Source organism: Pelophylax lessonae, assembly GCF_965119305.1.
Source record: "Pelophylax lessonae genome assembly, chromosome: 4".
Taxonomy (NCBI): Eukaryota; Metazoa; Chordata; class Amphibia; order Anura; family Ranidae; genus Pelophylax; species Pelophylax lessonae.
This window is the reverse complement of record NC_138771.1, coordinates 52,823,833-52,847,015: the sequence shown is the minus strand read 5'-3', so window position 1 is coordinate 52,847,015 and position 23,183 is coordinate 52,823,833. Positions and strand designations below refer to the sequence as shown.

At 48.2% G+C, this 23,183-nt stretch overlaps 1 protein-coding gene across 2 annotated transcripts in view; it reads right to left on the bottom strand.

The window, feature by feature from the left end:
- RHCG (Rh family C glycoprotein) overlaps positions 1 to 23,183 on the bottom strand; it is a 227,782-nt gene that overhangs the window by 5,345 nt on the left and 199,254 nt on the right. The gene's annotated exons all lie outside the window — the stretch shown is intronic.

The following is a 23,183-nucleotide window of genomic DNA, read 5'->3' as shown; positions in this document are numbered from 1 at the left end:
AGGCAGTATTTCAGAGGAGGTGAGGAGGCATTCTATCACCTTTCACCGCTTTCTTTACCCCCTTGATTGCTGCACTGGCACGCAGCAATTGCATACGGTTGCTGGGTGCTTGGCGAGTGGCCCTATTCACTCGTAAGTCATTTGCGCCCCCTACACAAATCTACACTGACCACTACACTGACCTACCTGAATACTGACACCTACACAGACCTACCTGACTACTACACAGACCTACCTGACCACTACACAGACCTACCTAACCACTTCACAGACACCTACACTGACCTATCTCAGACATCCGAACCTGCCAAAACTCATTTCAGGGAGGTGGCAAAGTCACTTCAGGGAGGTGCGCCCCCCCCACGCACGCCTGTGCCGCCGCCCCCCCCCCCACGCACGCCTGCGCCGCACCCCCCCCCCCTTTCCAATTTAACACAACCAGAGAATAATGAAATGAAATGTAATCAGTATACCTGGTCACTGATGCTGGTACTGTTCACTGGTGCTGGTACTGTACTGGTCTGGTAACTGGTGCTGGACACTGATGCTGGTACTGGACACTGATGCTTGTACTGGTCACTGGTGCTGGTCACTGGTGCGGGTACTTGTCACTGGTGCTGGTACCGGTCACTGGTGCTGGTACTGGTGCTCATACTGGCCTGGTCACTGGTGCTGGTACTGGTCACTGGTGCTCATACTGGCCTGGTCACTGGTGCTGGTACTGGTCACTGGTGCTGGTACTGGTCACTGGTGCTGGTACTGGTCACTGGTGCTGGCCACTGGTGCTGGTACTGGTCACTGGTACTGGTCACTGGTGCTGGTCACTGGTGCTGGTACTGGTCACTGGTACTGGTCACTGGTGCTGGTACTGGTCACTGGTGCTGGTACTGGTCACTGGTTCTGGTACTGGTCACTGGTGCGGGTACGTGTCACTGGTGCTGGCACCGGTCACTGGTGCTGGTACCGGTCACTGGTGCTGGTACTGGTGCTCATACTGGCCTGGTCACTGGTGCTGGTACTGGTCACTGGTGCTGGTCCCGGTCACTGGTGCCGGTACTGGTCACTGGTGCTCATACTGGCCTGGTCACTGGTGCTGGTCACTGGTACTGGTGCTGGTACTGGTCACTGGTGCTGGCCTGGTCACTGGTGCTGGTACTGGTGCTGGTCACTGGTGCTGGTACTGGTCACTGGTGCTGGTACTGGCCTGGTCACTGGTGCTGGTCACCGGTGCTGGTACTGGTCACTGGTACTGGCCCGGTCACTGGTGCTGGTACTGGCCTGGTCACTGTGCTGGTCACTGTGCTGGTCACTGGTGCTGGTCCTGGTGCTGGTCACTGGTGCTGGTACTGGTCACTGGTGCTGGTCACTGGTGCTGGTACTGGTCACTGGTGCTGGTACCGGTCACTGGTGCTGGTACCGGTCACTGGTGCTGGTCACTGGTGCTGGTCACTGGTTCTGGTACTGGTCACTGGTGCTGGTACTGGTCACTGGTGCGGGTACGTGTCACTGGTGCTGGCACCGGTCACTGGTGCTGGTACCGGTCACTGGTGCTGGTACTGGTGCTCATACTGGCCTGGTCACTGGTGCTGGTACTGGTCACTGGGGCTGGTCCCGGTCACTGGTGCTGGTACTGGTCACTGGTGCTCATACTGGCCTGGTCACTGGTGCTGGTACTGGTCACTGGTACTGGTGCTGGTACTGGTCACTGGTGCTGGCCTGGTCACTGGTGCTGGTACTGGTGCTGGAACTGGTCACTGGTGCTGGTAATGGTACTGGCCTGGTCACTGGTGCTGGTCACTGGTGCTGGTCACTGGTGCTGGTCACTGGTGCTGGTACTGGTCACTGGTGCTGGTCACTGGTGCTGGTGCTGGTCACTGGTGCTGGTACTGGTCACTGGTGCTGGTCACTGGTACTGGTCACTGGTGCTGGTCACTGGTGCTGGTACTGGTCACTGGTGCTGGTCACTGGTGCTGGTACTGGTACTGGCCCGGTCACTGGTGCTGGTACTGGCCTGGTCACTTGCTGGTACTGGTCACAGGTGTTGGTCACAAGTGCTGGTCATTTGCTGGTACTGGTCTCAGGTGCTGGCTCTCTGGTGCTGCTCTCAGGTTAGGTCACTGTGACGAGACCAACCTCGCCACATTGCATTGGAGGAGCCTGGTTGCCCGCCTGCTGCCTTTGGACTATGGACCAGACTTTAAAAGACTTTGACTCCCTGGCAATTAAACTGTATTCGTGGGGTCTGAGTGCCATTCACCGAATAATGTGCACTCAGACCTGAGCTATCTGGGGATATGTAACATGTCTATGTTTAGTGTATAAAAAGTAACTTTATATATTTTAAAGCAGAATACTGTATTTGGGTCCCCATGCGTGTAATGGAGTCTCGCTGTGAAAACTAGTTCTAGCTGCAGAGAGAGAGGGGGGGGGGATTGTTTCCAGCAGCCCCCTCCTGAGGAATGTCTACTGATTAACTGAGACTATTGATAAACATGTTAATGAGCTCACCTGGCTGTCTACTAAGGGAGGAAGCCATGATGCATTGTGGGGATGTTTTGCTTCTGGGAGTCTGTAATGTGATACATGTCTGTTTGTGTTACAGTCTTCCATTTGGTTCCCTATGGGAGTGTCCACCAGGTGGGAGACCTGTATAAATACGGGGGCAGGTAGCCCTCAATAAACATACCACTGCTTGACCTTCCACACGGAGCTTTGTCTCGCTTTTGGGGGGATTCACTGTATGCTGTTGGAGACCGATTGCTAGGAATGTAAGCTGATGTATGCTTCTCTTGTTCGTCTGCTAGCAGCTATTCGTGAGGTTCCAGGTTGGAGTGCTATATTGTATCCAGTTCGGGAGTGTGATCTCCTGCAAGTAGCTGTGCCTGCTCTCTCAGAAAGGGGCATATCGCCTAAACGGATTTTAACCCCTTGTCTGCTGAAACGGTCCGTTACATTTGGTGGCAAGCGGCGTGATCGTTCCTACAGCCAGAAGGACAGCTACAGGAGACACCATTGCTCTGGATTTTACAATTGAGGGCAACGCATGTCCCAGTACAGCGACCCTGACAGCACCAGCATGGAACCAGCAGTGGAGTTCGATGAGGGTGCCATGGATGACCGAGATGCAGTGCGTAAAGGCATCTGGTACCAGGCACTGGGCATTGTGGAGTACCAGCGGGGTGAGAGACTCCCCAAGGAAGACCAGCGGTTGCAGAAGCGTGTAGCCCTGCGGATGCCCTTCCTGGGGGAGCAGCCCCGGGAGGAATGGGTAAAAGAATTGGAGCTCCGGGTATGGCAGGAGATGTGGCTGGAGGATGCCTACCAGGCGCTGTGGTGGTGTGTTGCACAGTACCTGCCCTGGACAGCCGAGCATGACAAGCCAGAGGGAGAGGAGTTTGATGGTCCTGGCTTGTTATGGGAGTCTTTTTCAGAGCTGGAATTTGGGAGCCCTACACAAGCCCGGTTCAATGATCTCTTGGAGTGGAGGGAGAGCAGGTATGACTGGGACGACGCTCACGAAATTGAGCAAGACCTGGTCCACCTGGTGACCCGGGAGATGGAGCTAGAACAGGGCTACCAGCAGCTGTTCCAATACTATGAGAAGGCTCAGCAGGAGAGCAGCAGGACAGACCCAGAGCCAGACCCATTCAGAGGGGATGACATGGTAAAGTTTTACTGGGAAGAACCCCAGGTGGCCGGTAGAGATGGGACAGAGGTCTCTCCACCGGTCCTGCAGGGAATTGGGAGCCCAGTCTCCATTCCCCAGCGGCAGTGTATAGTGCAGGGAGAGGAGAGCAGCGTCCTCCCTCCCCAGCGGCTGGCTGAGTTACAGGGGGCAGAGGTAGTTGTTCCTGCCCCCCAGCAGCAGAGTGATATGCCAGGAAGGCAGTGTGAAGTGCAGGGAGAGGAGAGCAGTGTCCTCACTCCCCAGCGGCAGCGTGATTTGTTGGGAATTGGGAGCCCAGTCTCCATCCCACAGCAGCAGAGTGTCCTGCAGGAAACAGAGAGCCTAGTCTCCTTTCCCCAGCAACAGGACACTGTATTGGGAGCAGAGACAGACGGTCTCCCTCCCCAGGGGCTGGAAGTATATTTGGGAGAGGAGCTTGTTACCTCCTCTCCCCATGGACAGTTTGATTTGTTGGGAATTGGGAGCCCAGTCTCCATCCCACAGCAGCAGCTTAACGTACCAGGGGGAGACAGTAAGCCCCCCAACAGTGCAGATGGGACTGTGGTCTCTGCACTCACAGCACAGGGGGTAGGGACAGTCGGTCCTGACCCCCAGCAACAGGGCTGTTTAGCCAAAGGGAAGACAGTCGGTCTTCCCCCACAGCAGCATGGTGGTGTATCTAAAGGGGAGACAGGCGGTCTCCCCCTCCAACAACCCGTCTCCAACCAGGCTACTTCTGTGGTAGCGCTGGCACCAGGACAGAGTACCGCTGGTCTCTGCCCACTCAGCAACCCACCAAGGCAGCCTACCAGTCCCCTACACAGCCGTGGTGAGGCACCTGGACATGGACAAGTTTCTCCTCTACCCAGGTGTAGTGACCATTTATTGTGGGTGGGCTGTACTGTTTTTTCTGCTTTGTGGGTGGGCTGCTGGACTAACGAGGGCACTGACCGGAAGGAGGTCAGGTACCCTGTTAGTCTTTTTGGAAAGGGGGAGAGATGTGACGAGACCAACCTCGCCACATTGCATTGGAGGAGCCTGGTTGCCCGCCTGCTGCCTTTGGACTATGGACCAGACTTTAAAAGACTTTGACTCCCTGGCAATTAAACTGTATTCGTGGGGTCTGAGTGCCATTCACCGAATAATGTGCACTCAGACCTGAGCTATCTGGGGATATGTAACATGTCTATGTTTAGTGTATAAAAAGTAACTTTATATATTTTAAAGCAGAATACTGTATTTGGGTCCCCATGCGTGTAATGGAGTCTCGCTGTGAAAACTAGTTCTAGCTGCACAGAGAGAGGGGGGGGATTGTTTCCAGCAGCCCCCTCCTGAGGAATGTCTACTGATTAACTGAGACTATTGATAAACATGTTAATGAGCTCACCTGGCTGTCTACTAAGGGAGGAAGCCATGATGCATTGTGGGGATGTTTTGCTTCTGGGAGTCTGTAATGTGATACATGTCTGTTTGTGTTACAGTCTTCCATTTGGTTCCCTATGGGAGTGTCCACCAGGTGGGAGACCTGTATAAATACGGGGGCAGGTAGCCCTCAATAAACATACCACTGCTTGACCTTCCACACGGAGCTTTGTCTCGCTCTTGGGGGGATTCACTGTATGCTGTTGGAGACCGATTGCTAGGAATGTAAGCTGATGTATGCTTCTCTTGTTCGTCTGCTAGCAGCTATTCGTGAGGTTCCAGGTTGGAGTGCTATATTGTATCCAGTTCGGGAGTGTGATCTCCTGCAAGTAGCTGTGCCTGCTCTCTCAGAAAGGGGCATATCGCCTAAACGGATTTTAACCCCTTGTCTGCTGAAACGGTCCGTTACAGTCACTGTGTCTGTCACAGAGTGGGGTGTCACAGTGATCGGTCCCGCGTGCCAAAATGCCTCCTGGAGTAGAAGATGTGGCTGTAGTAGAGAGCAAAGCCGCTGCTTGCTCTCTGCAGCTCCTCCCACAGGCGGAGTGCATGACTCATATCACTCCGCCTGTGAGCCGGATCTACTTCGGCTCCGACGTGATTTCTCTGTGCAGGCTCAGCTTGCTGACAGCTGACACAGTCCTGCCTTTATCGATGAGTCATCTCATCTGACTCAAACACACAGCTGGGATATTGCCCTGAGCTTGCGGGTGTCCGTGAGCTCAGGGCGGATAGCGGGAGTCTCCCGCGACTTGCGGGAGACTTGAGATGTCTGCTATCTTATTCCTACACTGACCTACCTTATTCCTGCACTAACCAACCTGATCACTACACAAATCTACCTGACAATTACACTGACCTACCCGTCTCCTGCACTAACCTACCTGATCACTATACTGACACCTACAGAGACCTATCTGACCACTACAGAGACTTACCTGATTCCTAAACTAACCTACCTGATTACTATACTGACACATACACTGACCTACCTCACCACTACACAGACCTACCTGACCACTACACTGACCTACCTGATTCCTGCACTAACCAACCCTATTACTACACTGACATTCCTGATTCCTACACTGACCTACCTGACACCTTCACTGACCCCTACACTTACACCCCTACACTGCCCCCCCCACACACACTGACCCCTTCACTGACACCTACACTGACACCCACGCTGGCCCCCTTCTTCCCTGCCCCTCCTTCACTAACCCCCCTAGACTGAACCCCCCCTACACTGACCCCTTCACTGACACCTACACTGGCACATACACTGGCCCCCTTCACTGACCCTTCTTCACTGACACCTACACTGACATTCCTGATTCCTACATTGACCTACCTGATACCTTCACTGACCCCTTCACTGACCCTTTCACTGACCCCCCTACACTGACCCCATTCACTGACATTCTTCCCTGCCCCTCCTTCCCTGCCCCTCCTTCACTGACCCCCCTAGACAGACCCCCCCTACACTGACCCCTTCACTGACACCTACACCGACCCCTTCACTGACACCTACACTGACACATACACTTGCCTCCCATCACTGACCCTTCTTCCCTGCCCCCTAGACTGACCCCTCCCCTACACTGATCCCCCCTATACTGACCCCTAAACTGACCCCCCCTACACTGACCGCCCTACACTGACCCCTTCACTGACACCTACACTGACACATACACTTGCCCCCATCACTGACCCTTCTTCCCTGCCCCCTAGACTGACCTCTAGACTGACCCCTCCCCTACACTGACCCCCCCTATACTGACCCCTAAACTGACCCCTCCTACACTGACACCTACACTGACCCCCCTACATTGACCCCCCCTTCACTGAACCCTTACACTGACCCCCCTACATTGACCCCTTCACTGACACCTACACTGACCCCCCACCCACATTGACACCTACACTGACACCTACACTGACCCCGCCTACATTGACCCCCCTACACTGACACCTACATTGACCCCCGTTCACTGAACCCTTACGCTGACCCCCCTACATTGACCCCTTCACTGTAGGTGTCAATGTGGGGGGGTCAGTGTAGGTGTCAATGTGGGGGGGATCAGTGTAGGTGTCATTGTAGGTGTCAATGTGGGGGGGTCAGTGAAGGGGTCAGTGGAGGGGGTCAGTGAAGGGGTCTGCACTGACCTACAATGACTCCCCCCCCCCCCACACACATTGACACCTACACTGACCCCCCCCACACACACACTTTGACACCTACACTGACACCTACCCCCCCCCCCCCCACACACATTGACACCTACACTCACCCCCCCCACACACACATTGACACCTACACTGACCCCCCCCCCCACATTGACACCTACACTGACCCCCCCCCCCATTGACACCTACACTGACCCCCCCTTCACCAACCCCCCCCCCCCCACTGATACCTACACTGACCCCTCCTTCACTGATCCCCCTGATCCCCCCCCCCCACTCACACCTACATTGACCTCCCCTACAGTTCCACTTTCACTTTTCTGCAGTCAGTGCTCTCCAGTCCAGGCTGCTCCCCCCCCTCCTCCTCCCTCCATAGATGCCTTGAGTGTCTGTCGGTCCAGAAAAACATCTCTCATGGTCTCACCTCACCTCTCACAACTCTCTCTTCAGTTCTCTTCACGTTGTGCTACCTGAGTGCCACAACTGGAAAGATAGAGATGAATGATTCCTGTGACAGGGCCGGGCGGCTGATTGAAAAGAAGGCTGCTGATTCGCTGAGCTGACTGAGCTGTGCAGAACATGCCGCCGACAGGCGGGGCTTGGCTTGCAACGCTACGCCAATGGGCAGGGGAGGCACAGTCCAGCTCCGCCCCGCAATTTCCAGCCATAGGGCGCCCGCCGGCTATCTCCCAGCCTAAAGATGGCGGCAGCCGCAAACAGTGTGTGATTACACCGTGTTAGTAATATATATAATGTCAGACAGAGTGACACTGCAGGATGTGCCCCCCCCAGATGTTGCGCCCGGGGCGGCCGCCCCCCCCCCCCTGCACCCCCCACGCTACGCCACTGGTTTGGTGAGCTCTACGCCAGCCAAAAGAGACAGGGGTTATAATTCCTACCATGGTCGCATTGTGGCCGCTGCAGTTGTACACCCCCCACCGCTGCCTCTGCAGTTAAAGACGATGCCGGCTACCTCTAAATCCACTTCTCGGTTATAGAATCCTCTTGAAAGTGAGTTTTATTGCCATATCATACCAGTACAATTTTCTGCTTTGTTTGTTTCAAGATACTCTTAAATAGAGGAGATAGGTCTCTAATACAAAGACCTTTCCCTAAAACCACAGGACTCCCAATGAAATTGGGTTTCTTTGAGGCAAATACATAAAGAATACTTTTCCATCCCCTTTTTAAAGAGACATCAGCCCATTTTCAGTAAGGACCTTCGAGAGGCATGTTCTAGTACTATGTGACAGTGCTCCCCCACATACAGGGACATCTCTACAAAGCTTGCCATCCTCTTATCCCAGCACCTCTCTTGGTTAGGGTTGAGCGAACACCTAGATGTCCGTGTTCGACGGGTTCGGCCGAACTTTAAAAAAAAGTCCGGGTCCGTGTCCCGGACTTTTACCGAACTTTTCCCGGACACCGAACCCCATTGAAGTCAATGGGGACCCGAACTTTAAGGCACTAAAATGGCTCTAAAACACCAAAGGAAAGGGCTAGAGTGCTGCAAATGGCAGCAAAACGTAATTAAGAGCATGGCAAGTGCTCTGCAAACAAATGTGGATAGGGAAATAACTTAAAACAACAAAAAAAAACAGAAAAATAAAACAATGTTCTTCTTCATCTCTGAAGGACGAGGCCCATGTGGAGTAGGAGGGAGGTTGAGGTGGTGGTGGATGTGGCGGTGACTAGACATATGCCGGTTTTCGGTAATTCGATATATCGCGGTATTGCATAGCCACGGTATTGTTATTGTGGCATTTTTAAAATACCGAGTTTCTCTGTCAAGTCTGCCTGACTTGTGAATTGATACATTTCAGTGAGCTGGATGACTCATTCACTCACTCAGCTAACACCTTTCAGCATTAAGTCTCCTAACTATAAACAAAAATGATTACATTTGTATCTTTTCCTTCCCTCTGCCAGGGAGAAAGGAAGTTTAACCTCTTAAAGACTGGATCTTTTTCTGACACTTGCTGTTTGCAAGTTAAAATCAGTTTTTTTTTTGCTAGAAAAGTACTTAGAACCCCCAAACATTTTATATATTTTTTTAGCAGAGACCCTACAGAATAAAATGGCGATTGTTGTAATATTTTATGTCACACTGTATTTGCGCAGCAGTCTTTCAAACGCAATGATTAGACTTTAATGAATAAAAAAAAAAAAAAAAACGTAACAGTAAAGTTATCCCAATTTTTTTTTTTTTTGTTACACAGAGAATCGTGAGAGAATCGTGATCTTTATTCCAAGCTAAAAAATCGTGATTCTCATTTTGGCCAGAATCGTGCAGCTCTAATAAATATATATATACACACACACACGCCTAGCAGCCCACATTACATTATTATATAGCCATCAAGCAGTGTCTGGCCTACCTGGTGATGACTGGTCCTGGCGCTCTGATCCGATGGCCTGGTCTTTAAAGGGGCAAATCCTTGCGATCCAGAAGTGGTTAAACCTGCAGGAGGACCGGTGTTTTTATCTATTAATGACTTTACTATTGCTTTAGGCCTGGTTCACATGTATGCGGGTTGGTGGTTCACATGTATGCGGGTTGGCGGTTCACATGTATGCGGGTTGGCGGCCCACATTTGCACAGGCATAGCAGCCCATTGATTTGAACGGGCTGCTATGCCCTCATTTTCCGCAGAAAAAAGGTGCATGCAGCATTTTTTTTAAATTCAGTGGCCTTGAAATCCATCCTGCTTTTGCACCATGCGACTAACCTGCAGTTCCTGCTCTGGCAAGCTTTCTGCATTTTTTGTATACGTGGGCACGGCATTTAAAAATAAACAGTTTGCGTGTGCAGCAACGGCAGGTAAGTCGCATGGTGCAAAAGAAGGATGGATTTCATGGCCACTGCATTTTTTTAAATTCTGCATGCACCTTTTTTCAGCTGAAAACGCAGGCATAGCAGCTCAAGCCCATTCACATCAATGGGCTGCTATGCCTGTGCAAATGTGGGCCCCCAACCCGCATACATGTGAACCAGGCCTAAAGCAATAGTAAAGTCATTAATAGATAAAAACACCGGTCCTCCTGCAGGTTTAACCAATTAATGACTTTACTATTGCTTTAGGCCTGGTTCACATGTATGCGGGTTGGGGGCCCACATTTGCACAGGCATAGCAGCCCATTGATGTGAATGGGCTTGAGCTGCTATGCCTGCGTTTTCAGCTGAAAAAAGGTGCATGCAGAATTTAAAAAAATGCAGTGGCCATGAAATCCATCCTTCTTTTGCACCATGCGACTTACCTGCCGTTGCTGCACACGCAAACTGTTTATTTTTAAATGCCGTGCCCACGTATACAAAAAATGCAGAAAGCTTGCCAGAGCAGGAACTGCAGGTTAGTCGCATGGTGCAAAAGCAGGATGGATTTCAAGGCCACTGAATTTTAAAAAAATGCTGCATGCACCTTTTTTCTGCGGAAAATGAGGGCATAGCAGCCCATTCAAATCAATGGGCTGCTATGCCTGTGCAAATGTGAACCACCAACCCGCATACATGTGAACCAGGCCTAAAGCAATAGTAAAGTAATTTATAAACAACACCTCCTTCAGGTTTAACCACTTCTTGACCACAAGGATTTGCCCTCTTAATGACCAGGCCATCGGATCGGAGCCGAGCGCCAGAACCAGTTATCACCAGTTAGGCCAGACACTGCTTGATGACCTATTTTAGGCCTGGTTCACAGAGTCTGTACTGACTGACTATATAATAATGTGCATAAGTGAACCAAAGCCCCTAAATTCAGCAATGAAATTGAAGTGAGGTGGAAATTTAATAATTTAAATTTAATAATAGAATACCGTGATAATACCGTATACCGTGGCAAAACCTTAATCAATTAATCGCAGCATGAAAATCTGATACCGTCACAAGCCTAGCGGTGACATAGGCGTGCGCACAGGGTGTGCTGGGTGTGCCTGGGCACACCCTAATCACCTAGGGCACATAGCATTGCCAGTGAGGAGATGGGAAAGATCTCCCTGGGACCTGCTCTGCTCTATTTCTCCTTGCCTACAGGTACATGGCCCCGATACATTACTCTCCCTGCTGGCAAACACATGCATGTGTATTTCAACTTTGGGGTGCACACCTTAATGCAATAGGCTGCGCACACCTATGGGCGGTGTAGGTGGAAGCGGCGGTGGAGGAGGACCAGGGCCGGATTAACAGCATCATGGGCTTGGTGCTGAGGATTTTGAAGGGCCTTAAGGGCCGTGCCTTGCCATGCACCCAGAGGAGGAAGGGTGCAGCCATGCATGCCTAATTCAACATGGGATGCTGTCTCTGAAGCCCATAAACACATCCATGCATCGCCAACTGTCCCTCCTTGTCCGGCCTTCACGCTGTGTGGGGAGGTTCTGAGGGTGCTGCCTGGGGAAGCGAGCATAGAAGCCAGACTTCTGTGTTTACAAGTGACAGAAGAGCGGTAACAGTGAATATGGCCAACCCGGGGCCTATATAAAAGGTAGGGGCCTGGAGCTGCAGCTCCAATAGCCCCTACATTAATCTGGCCCTGAGGAGGAGGACGAGGTAGCCAACACTGCTTCTTTTCAAAAATTTTAAATGAGGGTACACCCCAAAAGAGTGAGAAAGAGCAAAAATGGAACAATGGGTGGGTAAGGTCGGTATCCATTGCTATTCTGCATAAGGTACGGAAAAGTCCCGTGGGATCCATGCCTGGTTCATTTTAATGAACGTGAGCTTGTCCACATTGTCTCTGGACAGGCGGCTGCGCTTGTCTGTTATAACGCCCCCAGCCGTGCTAAATACCCGTTCAGATAATACACTGGCTGCAGGGCACGCCAGCACCTCCAAGGCGTAAAGGGCAAGCTCAAGCCATGTGCCCAATTTGGAGACCCAGAAGTTGAAGGGGGCAGACCCGTCATTCACTACATGTAGGCGTGTGCACACATACTGCTCCACCATGTTGGTAAAATGCTGCCTCCTGCTAAGACGTTCCATCTGAGCTGCTGGTGCTGCTGTTTGTTGTGGCGTGCTGACAAAGCTTTTCCACATTTCGGCCATGCTAACCCTGCCTTCTGAGGTGCTGGCGGTGCCCTGGTTGCGTTGGCGACCTCCTCCTCCTCCTCCTCTGCCTTGTGCTTCCACTGTGGCCCCGCTGTCAGATGGGAATGCCAGCAGCATGGCGTCTACCAGCGTGCGCTTGTACTCGCGCATCTTGCGATCGCGCTCCAGTGAGTGAATTAAGGACGGTACGTTGTCCTTGTAACGGGGATCCAGCAGCGTGGCCACCCAGTAATCAGCACAAGTTAGAATGTGGGCAACTCGGCGGTCGTTGTGGAGACACTGCAGCATGTAATCGCTCATGTGTGCCAGGCTGCCCAGAGGCAACGAAAGGCTGTCCTCTGTGGGAGGTGTATCGTCCGTGTCCTCTGTATCCCCCCAGCCACGCACCAGTGATGGCCATGAGCTGGCCTGGGTGCCACCCTGCTGTGAACATGGTTCCATCTCCTCCTCCAGCTCCTCCTCCTCCTCATCCTCCTCATCCTCCAGAACTGTGCCCCTGCTGGACAATTGCGTCCCTGGCGTTTGCGTGTGCAGGAACCCACCCTCGGAGCCCCTTGCGAATGACTGCCCTGAAAGCCTTGGAAATGTTACCTCTTCATCCTCCTCCTCCTCCTCATCCTGTGCCACATCCTCTTCCATCATCGCCCGAATTGTTTTTTCAAGGAGGCATGGAAGTGGGATAGTTAAGCTGAGAACGGCGTCATTGCCACTGGCCATGTTGGTGGAGTACTCAAAACAGCGCAACAAGGCACACAGGTCTCGCATGGAGGCCCAGTTAAATTAAATAGCGGAATAGAAAATATGATCCAAAAAAAGTGTATGTATATCACACGTACACAACCACACTGGGCCCCAATTACTATTGTTTGTACCCCTAAAAGGCTAGATGAGGAGTAGGGGGAGTATGGAACAGGCAGCACCCTCAAACCTTCAGAAGTATGAGATGAACCCCAACAACTTGGAAAGGTGGATCTCTCTCACACGTACCGACACAGACTATCCCGCAATTCAATTGATCCTCAAAGGTTTTTATTGAATAGCGGAATAGGAAATATGATCAAAAAAAGTGTATGTATCTCGCACGTACACAACCACACTAGGCCCCAATTACTATTGTTTGTACCCCTAAAAGGCTAGATGAGGAGTAGGGGGGGTATGGAACAGGCAGCACCCTCAAACCTTCAGAAGTATGAGATGAACCCCAACAACTTGGAAAGGTGGATCTCTCTCACACGTACCGACACAGACTATCCCCCAATTTAACTGATCCCCAAAGGTTTTTGATTAAATAGCGGAATAGAAAATATGATCCAAAAAAAGTGTATGTATATCACACGTACACAACCACACTAGGCCCCAATTACTATTGTTTGTACCCCTAAAAGGCTAGATGAGGAGTAGGGGGGGTATGGAACAGGCAGCACCCTCAAACCTTCAGAAGTATGAGATGAACCCCAACAACTTGGAAAGGTGGATCTCTCTCACACGTACCGACACAGACTATCCCCCAATTTAACTGATCCCCAAAGGTTTTTGATTAAATAGCGGAATAGAAAATATGATCCCAAAAAAGTGTATGTATATCACACGTACACAACCACACTGGGCCCCAATTACTATTGTTTGTACCCCTAAAAGGCTAGATGAGGAGTAGGGGGAGTATGGAACAGGCAGCACCCTCAAACCTTCAGAAGTATGAGATGAACCCCAACAACTTGGAAAGGTGGATCTCTCTCACACGTACCAACACAGACTATCCCCCAATTTAACTGATCCCCAAAGGTTTTTGATTAAATAGCGGAATAGAAAATATGATCCAAAAAAAGTGTATGTATATCACACGTACACAACCACACTAGGCCCCAATTACTATTGTTTGTACCCCTAAAAGGCTAGATGAGGAGTAGGGGGAGTATGGAACAGGCAGCACCCTCAAACCTTCAGAAGTATGAGATGAACCCCAACAACTTGGAAAGGTGGATCTCTCTCACACGTACCGACACAGACTATCCCGCAATTCAATTGATCCTCAAAGGTTTTTATTGAATAGCGGAATAGGAAATATGATCAAAAAAAGTGTATGTATCTCGCACGTACACAACCACACTAGGCCCCAATTACTATTGTTTGTACCCCTAAAAGGCTAGATGAGGAGTAGGGGGGGTATGGAACAGGCAGCACCCTCAAACCTTCAGAAGTATGAGATGAACCCCAACAACTTGGAAAGGTGGATCTCTCTCACACGTACCGACACAGACTATCCCCCAATTTAACTGATCCCCAAAGGTTTTTGATTAAATAGCGGAATAGAAAATATGATCCCAAAAAAGTGTATGTATATCACACGTACACAACCACACTAGGCCCCAATTACTATTGTTTGTACCCCTAAAAGGCTAGGAGTAGGGGGAGTATGGAACAGGCAGCACCCTCAAACCTTCAGAAGTATGAGATGAACCCCAACAACTTGGAAAGGTGGATCTCTCTCACACGTACCAACACAGACTATCCCCCAATTTAACTGATCCCCAGAGGTTTTTGATTAAATAGCGGAATAGAAAATATGATCCCAAAAAAGTGTATGTATATCACACGTACACAACCACACTAGGCCCCAATTACTATTGTTTGTACCCCTAAAAGGCTAGGAGTAGGGGGAGTATGGAACAGGCAGCACCCTCAAACCTTCAGAAGTATGAGATGAACCTCAACAACTTGGAAAGGTGGATCTCTCTCACACGTACCAACACAGACTATCCCCCAATTTAACTGATCCCCAGAGGTTTTTGATTAAATAGCGGAATAGAAAATATGATCCCAAAAAAGTGTATGTATATCACACGTACACAACCACACTAGGCCCCAATTACTATTGTTTGTACCCCTAAAAGGCTAGGAGTAGGGGGGAGTATGGAACAGGCAGCACCCTCAAACCTTCAGAAGTATGAGATGAACCCCAACAACTTGGAAAGGTGGATCTCTCTCACACGTACCGACACAGACTATCCCCCAATTTAACTGATCCCCAAAGGTTTTTGATTAAATAGCGGAATAGAAAATATGATCCCAAAAAAGTGTATGTATATCACACGTACACAACCACACTGGGCCCCAATTACTATTGTTTGTACCCCTAAAAGGCTAGATGAGGAGTAGGGGGAGTATGGAACAGGCAGCACCCTCAAACCTTCAGAAGTATGAGATGAACCCCAACAACTTGGAAAGGTGGATCTCTCTCACACGTACCGACACAGACTATCCCGCAATTCAATTGATCCTCAAAGGTTTTTATTGAATAGCGGAGTAGGAAATATGATCAAAAAAAGTGTATGTATCTCGCACGTACACAACCACACTAGGCCCCAATTACTATTGTTTGTACCCCTAAAAGGCTAGATGAGGAGTAGGGGGGGTATGGAACAGGCAGCACCCTCAAACCTTCAGAAGTATGAGATGAACCCCAACAACTTGGAAAGGTGGATCTCTCTCACACGTACCGACACAGACTATCCCCCAATTTAACTGATCCCCAAAGGTTTTTGATTAAATAGCGGAATAGAAAATATGATCCCAAAAAAGTGTATGTATATCACACGTACACAACCACACTGGGCCCCAATTACTATTGTTTGTACCCCTAAAAGGCTAGATGAGGAGTAGGGGGAGTATGGAACAGGCAGCACCCTCAAACCTTCAGAAGTATGAGATGAACCCCAACAACTTGGAAAGGTGGATCTCTCTCACACGTACCAACACAGACTATCCCCCAATTTAACTGATCCCCAAAGGTTTTTGATTAAATAGCGGAATAGAAAATATGATCCCAAAAAAGTGTATGTATATCACACGTACACAACCACACTAGGCCCCAATTACTATTGTTTGTACCCCTAAAAGGCTAGGAGTAGGGGGAGTATGGAACAGGCAGCACCCTCAAACCTTCAGAAGTATGAGATGAACCCCAACAACTTGGAAAGGTGGATCTCTCTCACACGTACCAACACAGACTATCCCCCAATTTAACTGATCCCCAAAGGTTTTTGATTAAATAGCGGAATAGAAAATATGATCCCAAAAAAGTGTATGTATATCACACGTACACAACCACACTAGGCCCCAATTACTATTGTTTGTACCCCTAAAAGGCTAGGAGTAGGGGGAGTATGGAACAGGCAGCACCCTCAAACCTTCAGAAGTATGAGATGAACCCCAACAACTTGGAAAGGTGGATCTCTCTCACACGTACCAACACAGACTATCCCCCAATTTAACTGATCCCCAGAGGTTTTTGATTAAATAGCGGAATAGAAAATATGATCCCAAAAAAGTGTATGTATATCACACGTACACAACCACACTAGGCCCCAATTACTATTGTTTGTACCCCTAAAAGGCTAGGAGTAGGGGGAGTATGGAACAGGCAGCACCCTCAAACCTTCAGAAGTATGAGATGAACCTCAACAACTTGGAAAGGTGGATCTCTCTCACACGTACCAACACAGACTATCCCCCAATTTAACTGATCCCCAAAGGTTTTTGATTAAATAGCGGAATAGAAAATATGATCCCAAAAAAGTGTATGTATATCACACGTACACAACCACACTAGGCCCCAATTACTATTGTTTGTACCCCTAAAAGGCTAGGAGTAGGGGGAGTATGGAACAGGCAGCACCCTCAAACCTTCAGAAGTATGAGATGAACCCCAACAACTTGGAAAGGTGGATCTCTCTCACACGTACCAACACAGACTATCCCCCAATTTAACTGATCCCCAGAGGTTTTTGATTAAATAGCGGAATAGAAAATATGATCCCAAAAAAGTGTATGTATATCACACGTACACAACCACACTAGGCCCCAATTACTATTGTTTGTACCCCTAAAAGGCTAGGAGTAGGGGGAGTATGGAACAGGCAGCACCCTCAAACCTTCAGAAGTATGAGATGAACCCCAACAACTTGGAAAGGTGGATCTCTCTCACACGTACCAACACAGACTATCCCCCAATTTAACTGATCCCCAAAGGTTTTTGATTAAATAGCGGAATAGAAAATATGATCCCAAAAAAGTGTATGTATATCACACGTACACAACCACACTAGGCCCCAATTACTATTGTTTGTACCCCTAAAAGGCTAGATGAGGAGTAGGGGGAGTATGGAACAGGCAGCACCCTCAAACCTTCAGTATGAGATTGTGTTCACTGTACCCCACAAAGATTGAGTTCACTGCACCCCACAATGATTGTGTTCACTGCACCCCACAAAGATTGTGTTCACTGCACCTCACAAAGATTGTGTTCACTGTACCCCCCAAAGATTGTGTTCACTGCACCCCACAAAGATTCTGTTCACTGTACCCCACAAAGATTGTGTTCACTGCACCCCAAAAAGATTGTGTTCACTGCACCCCAAAAAGGATGTTGTTCACTGCACCCCAAAAAGGATGTTGTTCACTCCACCCCAAAAAGATTGTGTTCACTGCACCCCACAAAGATTGTGTTCACTGCACCCCAAAAAGATTGTGTTCACTGCACCCCAAAAATGATTTTGTTCACTGCACCCCAAAAAGGATTTTGTTCACTGCACCCCAAAAAGGATGTTGTTCACTCCACCCCAAAAAGATTGTGTTCACTGCACCCCAAAAAGATTGTGTTCACTGCACCCCACAAAGGATTTTGTTCACTGCACCCCAAAAAGATTGTGTTCACTGCACCCCAAAAAGGATGTTGTTCACTGCACCCCAAAAAGGATTTTGTTCACTGCACCCCAAAAAGATTGTGTTCACTGCACCCCACAAAGGATTTTGTTCACTGCACCCCACAAAGATTGTGTTCACTGCACACCAAAAAGGATTGTGTTCACTGCACCCCAAAAAGATTTTGTTCACTGCACCCCAAAAAGATTGTGTTCACTGCAGCCCAAAAAGATTGTGTTCACTGCAGCCCAAAAAGATTGTGTTCACTGCAGCCCAAAAAGATTGTGTTCACTGCAGCCCAAAAAGATTGTGTTCACTGCAGCCCAAAAAGATTGTGTTCACTGCAGCTCACACACAGAAAAATGGATGTGGATCACTGACACCTGCCTATCTCCAATCCCACACCACACAGCAATATCGATTGTAGTTTGTAGAACACAGTTTCCCTAAAATTCAGCAGACTCTGTCCCTAACAGGATTGAGAAGAGATCGTAGATCAGGATTGAGTGCAGACCCCACCCCCCACACAGCAATATCGATTGTAGTTTGTAGAAGACACTGACCCTATATAATTCAGCAGACTCTATCCCTAAAATGCCTACAACTCGCCCTGCCTAAACACTCCGACCTGTCCCTCAATTCTATCCGGACACAAATGGTTTTTTCCTGCCTATCTTTCCCTAATCAGCAGCCAGCACGTTGATGTGTGCTCTGTCCCTGAATCTAAGCAGCATAATGACGCCGCTGCGGCTGCCTCGAACTTATAAAGACTTGGTCACATGCTTCAGACGGCCAATCACAGCTACTGAGACATTTGCAGGCATGGCTGGGATGGCTTAAGGCACACCAGTTAAACGATTGTTGATTGGCTGTTGAAAGCCCGCCATGAAAAGAGCGCCAAAGCATGCAAAACCCGGAAATAAAACGACCGAACACGGATTTTTACCCGAACATACAGTAAAGTGTCCGTGTCCGTGTTCGGGTACAAAAAATCCAATTATTCGGTACGAACACGAATAATACAGTCCGTGTTCGCTCAACACTACTCTTGGTGTTTACTATTGTTCTCCATGAAACAGACCCCTGAAGAAGGGTGGTCACACCTGAAACTTTTGGAATATCCACCACTCTGTCAGTCACTATTTTCCTGTATGACCTTCTATTGCAAGCCATGACAAAAAACTTTTTAACCATTTTCCTGTTATATAGAGACATGTAGCCTCTCTACATTTTACATGGTTTGTATAGTAAAATTGTTTTTACTTACAACTATATACAGGTGTTCCCTGAGTTACAAACATCTGACTTACAAACGACTCCTACTTACAGGGAGATAACAGGAAGCGTGGAGAAATCTCCCCCTAGGAAGGGAATTCACTCCTGTAAGAGTTATTATGGGAAAAAGGTGTCTCCACTGAAGCTTTATCACCAATTCTTGTTTCCACAACAACCCAAAATGTTCAAAATCCAATTGTCATAGGGACAGAAAGTGAGGTGAAATCTTCTGAACAGGGGTACAGACAGCAAAACAAATGTTACAGGGGTGCTAACCCTTCCCTGTGCTATCCAAAAAACTTAAAAATTATTGTTTTGGCTGAGGCTACACCTAAAAAATGTACCTGTTCCAACTTCCAAACAAATTAGACTTAAGAACAAACCTACAGTCCCTATCTTGTTTGTATCCCGGGGACCGCCTGTACATGGGAATTACTTGGATGTCTGGTCGCCCACATAGTCCCACTCCTTAGGGGGTATTTTCTGTACTTGCAGTTAAAGGGGGTAGTGGTTGGGAGGTGGTGAAAGTGGGGCTGAACCGCGGGGGTTTAACTGCCACCCCAACTGTTAGTGTGAACGAGCCCTTGCAGCCCATAAAAGCACACCCAATAGTATTGTTTACCATGGGGGGTTTCTCAGCTGTCCTCTTTTTTGGTTTATCACTTTCTAATCGATTTCTAATAGGCTCAAGAGAGAACTAAGGGCTCATTCACATTAGCAGCTGGTGTACTGTAAGACGACAGCATGCTAATGCGTTGATTGTGGTGCATCGTACTGTTTAATTTATATTTTTATATATATTTTAATATAAATTTGCTGTATCTCCTCATCCTCCAATGATCAGGGGCTATAGGAGCAGGTGTCCACAAACTTTTTCTCTTATACACTCAGATGGTATGCCGATACCCACTCCTATAGCCAGGGCCCCTTATGGGGGGGGGGGCACTTCCTCTTGTAGGGGACCCAGGCACACAGGGGGGCCCCAACTGCACAGGGAATCGGTGCGGGCGGGCGGATGGGCAATTACAGAAGGAAGCCCTGTGCAGCTCTCTGCAGCAGCTGAAAGCCAGTTTACCCTCTTTCTGAGAGCTTTCAGCTGCTGCAGGGAGAGACACAGACACAGACACAGGACATCATTCCTATAATTACTTCCCTGACACAGATTCCCCCCTCCTTATGCACCCCTTTTCACAGCACTGCAGGCTTCCCTGTCCTGTTAAAAAAATTACAAACTGGAAAAAAAAAATTAAACATTGTAATAAATAATTTAAAAAAATGTAAAATAAAATAATTGTAAACATTTTTAACATTTAAAACAAAATATATATTTTTTTTTAAAACAAATGTAAAAAGGGCTAATTCAAACAGGTTCTTTGTTATTTTTGTGTCTGTTATTAATGATTTTAGTGTATTTTTAGTGAAAATATTGTCTTGATAAATTCGGGGTTGGGGGGCCTGCTAGGTAGGCTGTATGGGGCCCCGTGATTTCTAACAGCAGCCCTGTCTATAGCCCCTGCTGGTCATTGGAGAATGAGGGGATATTGCAAATCCAAAGAGTTGGTCCACTTTGGGGTTTACATCCCAAGCACATTAAGACTCCGTTCACACTGGGGCGACGCTACTTGCCGGGGCGACCTCTCAGAGCGGCCCGCACGGACTTCATATCATTGAAGTCAATGCAGGTCACTCCGGGTCACCCCAAAGAAGCTCCAGACCCTTTTTCTAAGTCGGAGCGACTTTTGACAGCTTCTCTATGGCAGGCGCCTGACAGGTCGCCCCAGTGTGAACGGGGTCTAAGAGCCGGTCCACACTGCCGCGACTAGTCAAGCGACTTGTCAGCCTGACAAGTCGCGCTCCCTCGCGGTCCATTGACCGCTACAGGAACCGTTCTAATAGGAGCGACACAAGTCGCTCCGACTTAGAAAAAGGGTCCTGTACTTCTTCGGGGCAACCTCGGAGCGACTTACATAGACTAGTAGCCCCCGAAGTAGTAAGGAGTCGTGTCGCCTCAGTGTGAACCGACTCTAACCTATTTATTTAACAAATAGACCAATTATATTAAGTCACCACAGGGTGGTACTGTGGACACAACTGGTACAATGTGCCTCGTTCTATGTATACTAGGATGCATTTGGAAAAGAAAGAACAGACTTTGATGGCACCACACATTTTACATCGTTAAAATGTAAACATTTTTTTATTTCTTTATACAAAAAAAGGTAAAAAACATTCTATAAATGGAGAATAATCATAGACAATAGATGCTGGAATAACATCCAACCCTCACAAAACATGGGTCCCCCCAATAAGGGCATGTGGACCTCAAACAGGTCATACCCTAATCATTCATGGCAATGGGGTGGTCTCTAGGAGAGACAGGATGAGGTCCAGTTTGCTATCTTGCTCAACATGTTTTGAGCCTAATGCGCTTCTTCAGGAGCTTTCCAGTTAAAAGAATAAATACATTTTCTAAATAGAATAAGTAAAAACTTCAGGATCATATATGTTTACATTTCACAATAAAAATACCAAATGTATTAGCAAGAAAATTTCTTACATACAAAGCAATGTATGATGGTATAATAAGCGAGATGGAGAGGAACGGCTAGGTAGAGGACATCCCCGGTCCCAGAAGTGCAGTGGATGTGGGGGAACATCTACGAGTGGGTACAAGGAAGGATACAGAGCTATAACTATGGTACACACTAACATTACCAAGTTGGCCACATTATTAACCTTCTACTTACATAGTAATTAGATAATATCCCAACGCAGTAGCAACGCAGGGCTAACTCAGTATTCACAATTAGGGGCTACTATGAATAGTAAACAACCCATACCTAGAGTGACATAATGTTCTGCCAAGTCAACCCCACAAAGAGGGGCATTGGGATAGTGAAGGGAGGGGAGGAGAGGGGAAGGGTGTGTGATTACACTCTATTGAAAAAAAAAAAACGGTTTTACGAGGCTTACCTTGAAAGATTATATCCACTGTATCCACCTTTTCAACATAATACTGTATATATGGCTAGATATTGGCAAAATGATTAGGCTACCTAGCCGTTCCTCTCCTTTTTTGCTTATTGCATCATAAATTGCTTTGTAAGTAAGAGATGTTCTTGCTGGTACACTTGGTAATTTTATTGTGAAATTTAAACATATGTGATTCTGAGATTTTTTCTTATTCTATTTAGAATAATATTTTATTCTTTTAACTGTAAGGCTACTGAAGAAGCGTGTCTGGCACATGTTAAGCAAGATTGCAAGCTGGACCTAATCCTCCCTCTCTTAGGGCCATCCCAATGCCATGAATGATTAGGGTATTACTTGTCTGAGGCCCACATGCCCTTATTGGGGGGACCCGTGTTTTGTGAGGGTTGAATGCCAGCATCTATAGTCCACGATTGGCATAATTCCATTTATAGAAAATTTTTAAAACTTTTTTGTATGAAGAAATAAAAAATGTTTATATTTTAACAGTGTAAATTGTGAGGTGCCATCATAGTCCATTATTTATTTTCCAAATACATGCTACTTATTTAACAATAGGGGATAATATTATCTCGTGAGTGAGCATTTTAAAGGGGCACTTCAGAGCACATTCCTTGTTGGTCTTGTTGAGTATTTGGCACGTTTTGGTCACCACAGTTAAAGCAGTTTGGCACATATTTAATTTGACACTTTATTTGGAATATATTAGCACCCAATGCTGATAAGTTTAACCCCTTGGCGCCAGCCACATGCAAATATACGGCCACTTGGCGGGTGGGCCTTGGCGCTGAGTGGCCGCATATTAGCATGAATTGGTGCAAATAGATTTGTACGCCAGGCGCGCTCCCAGTACAGTTACCGGTGGCTAACGGAAAGTTCCTGATCGCAGCTTGCAAA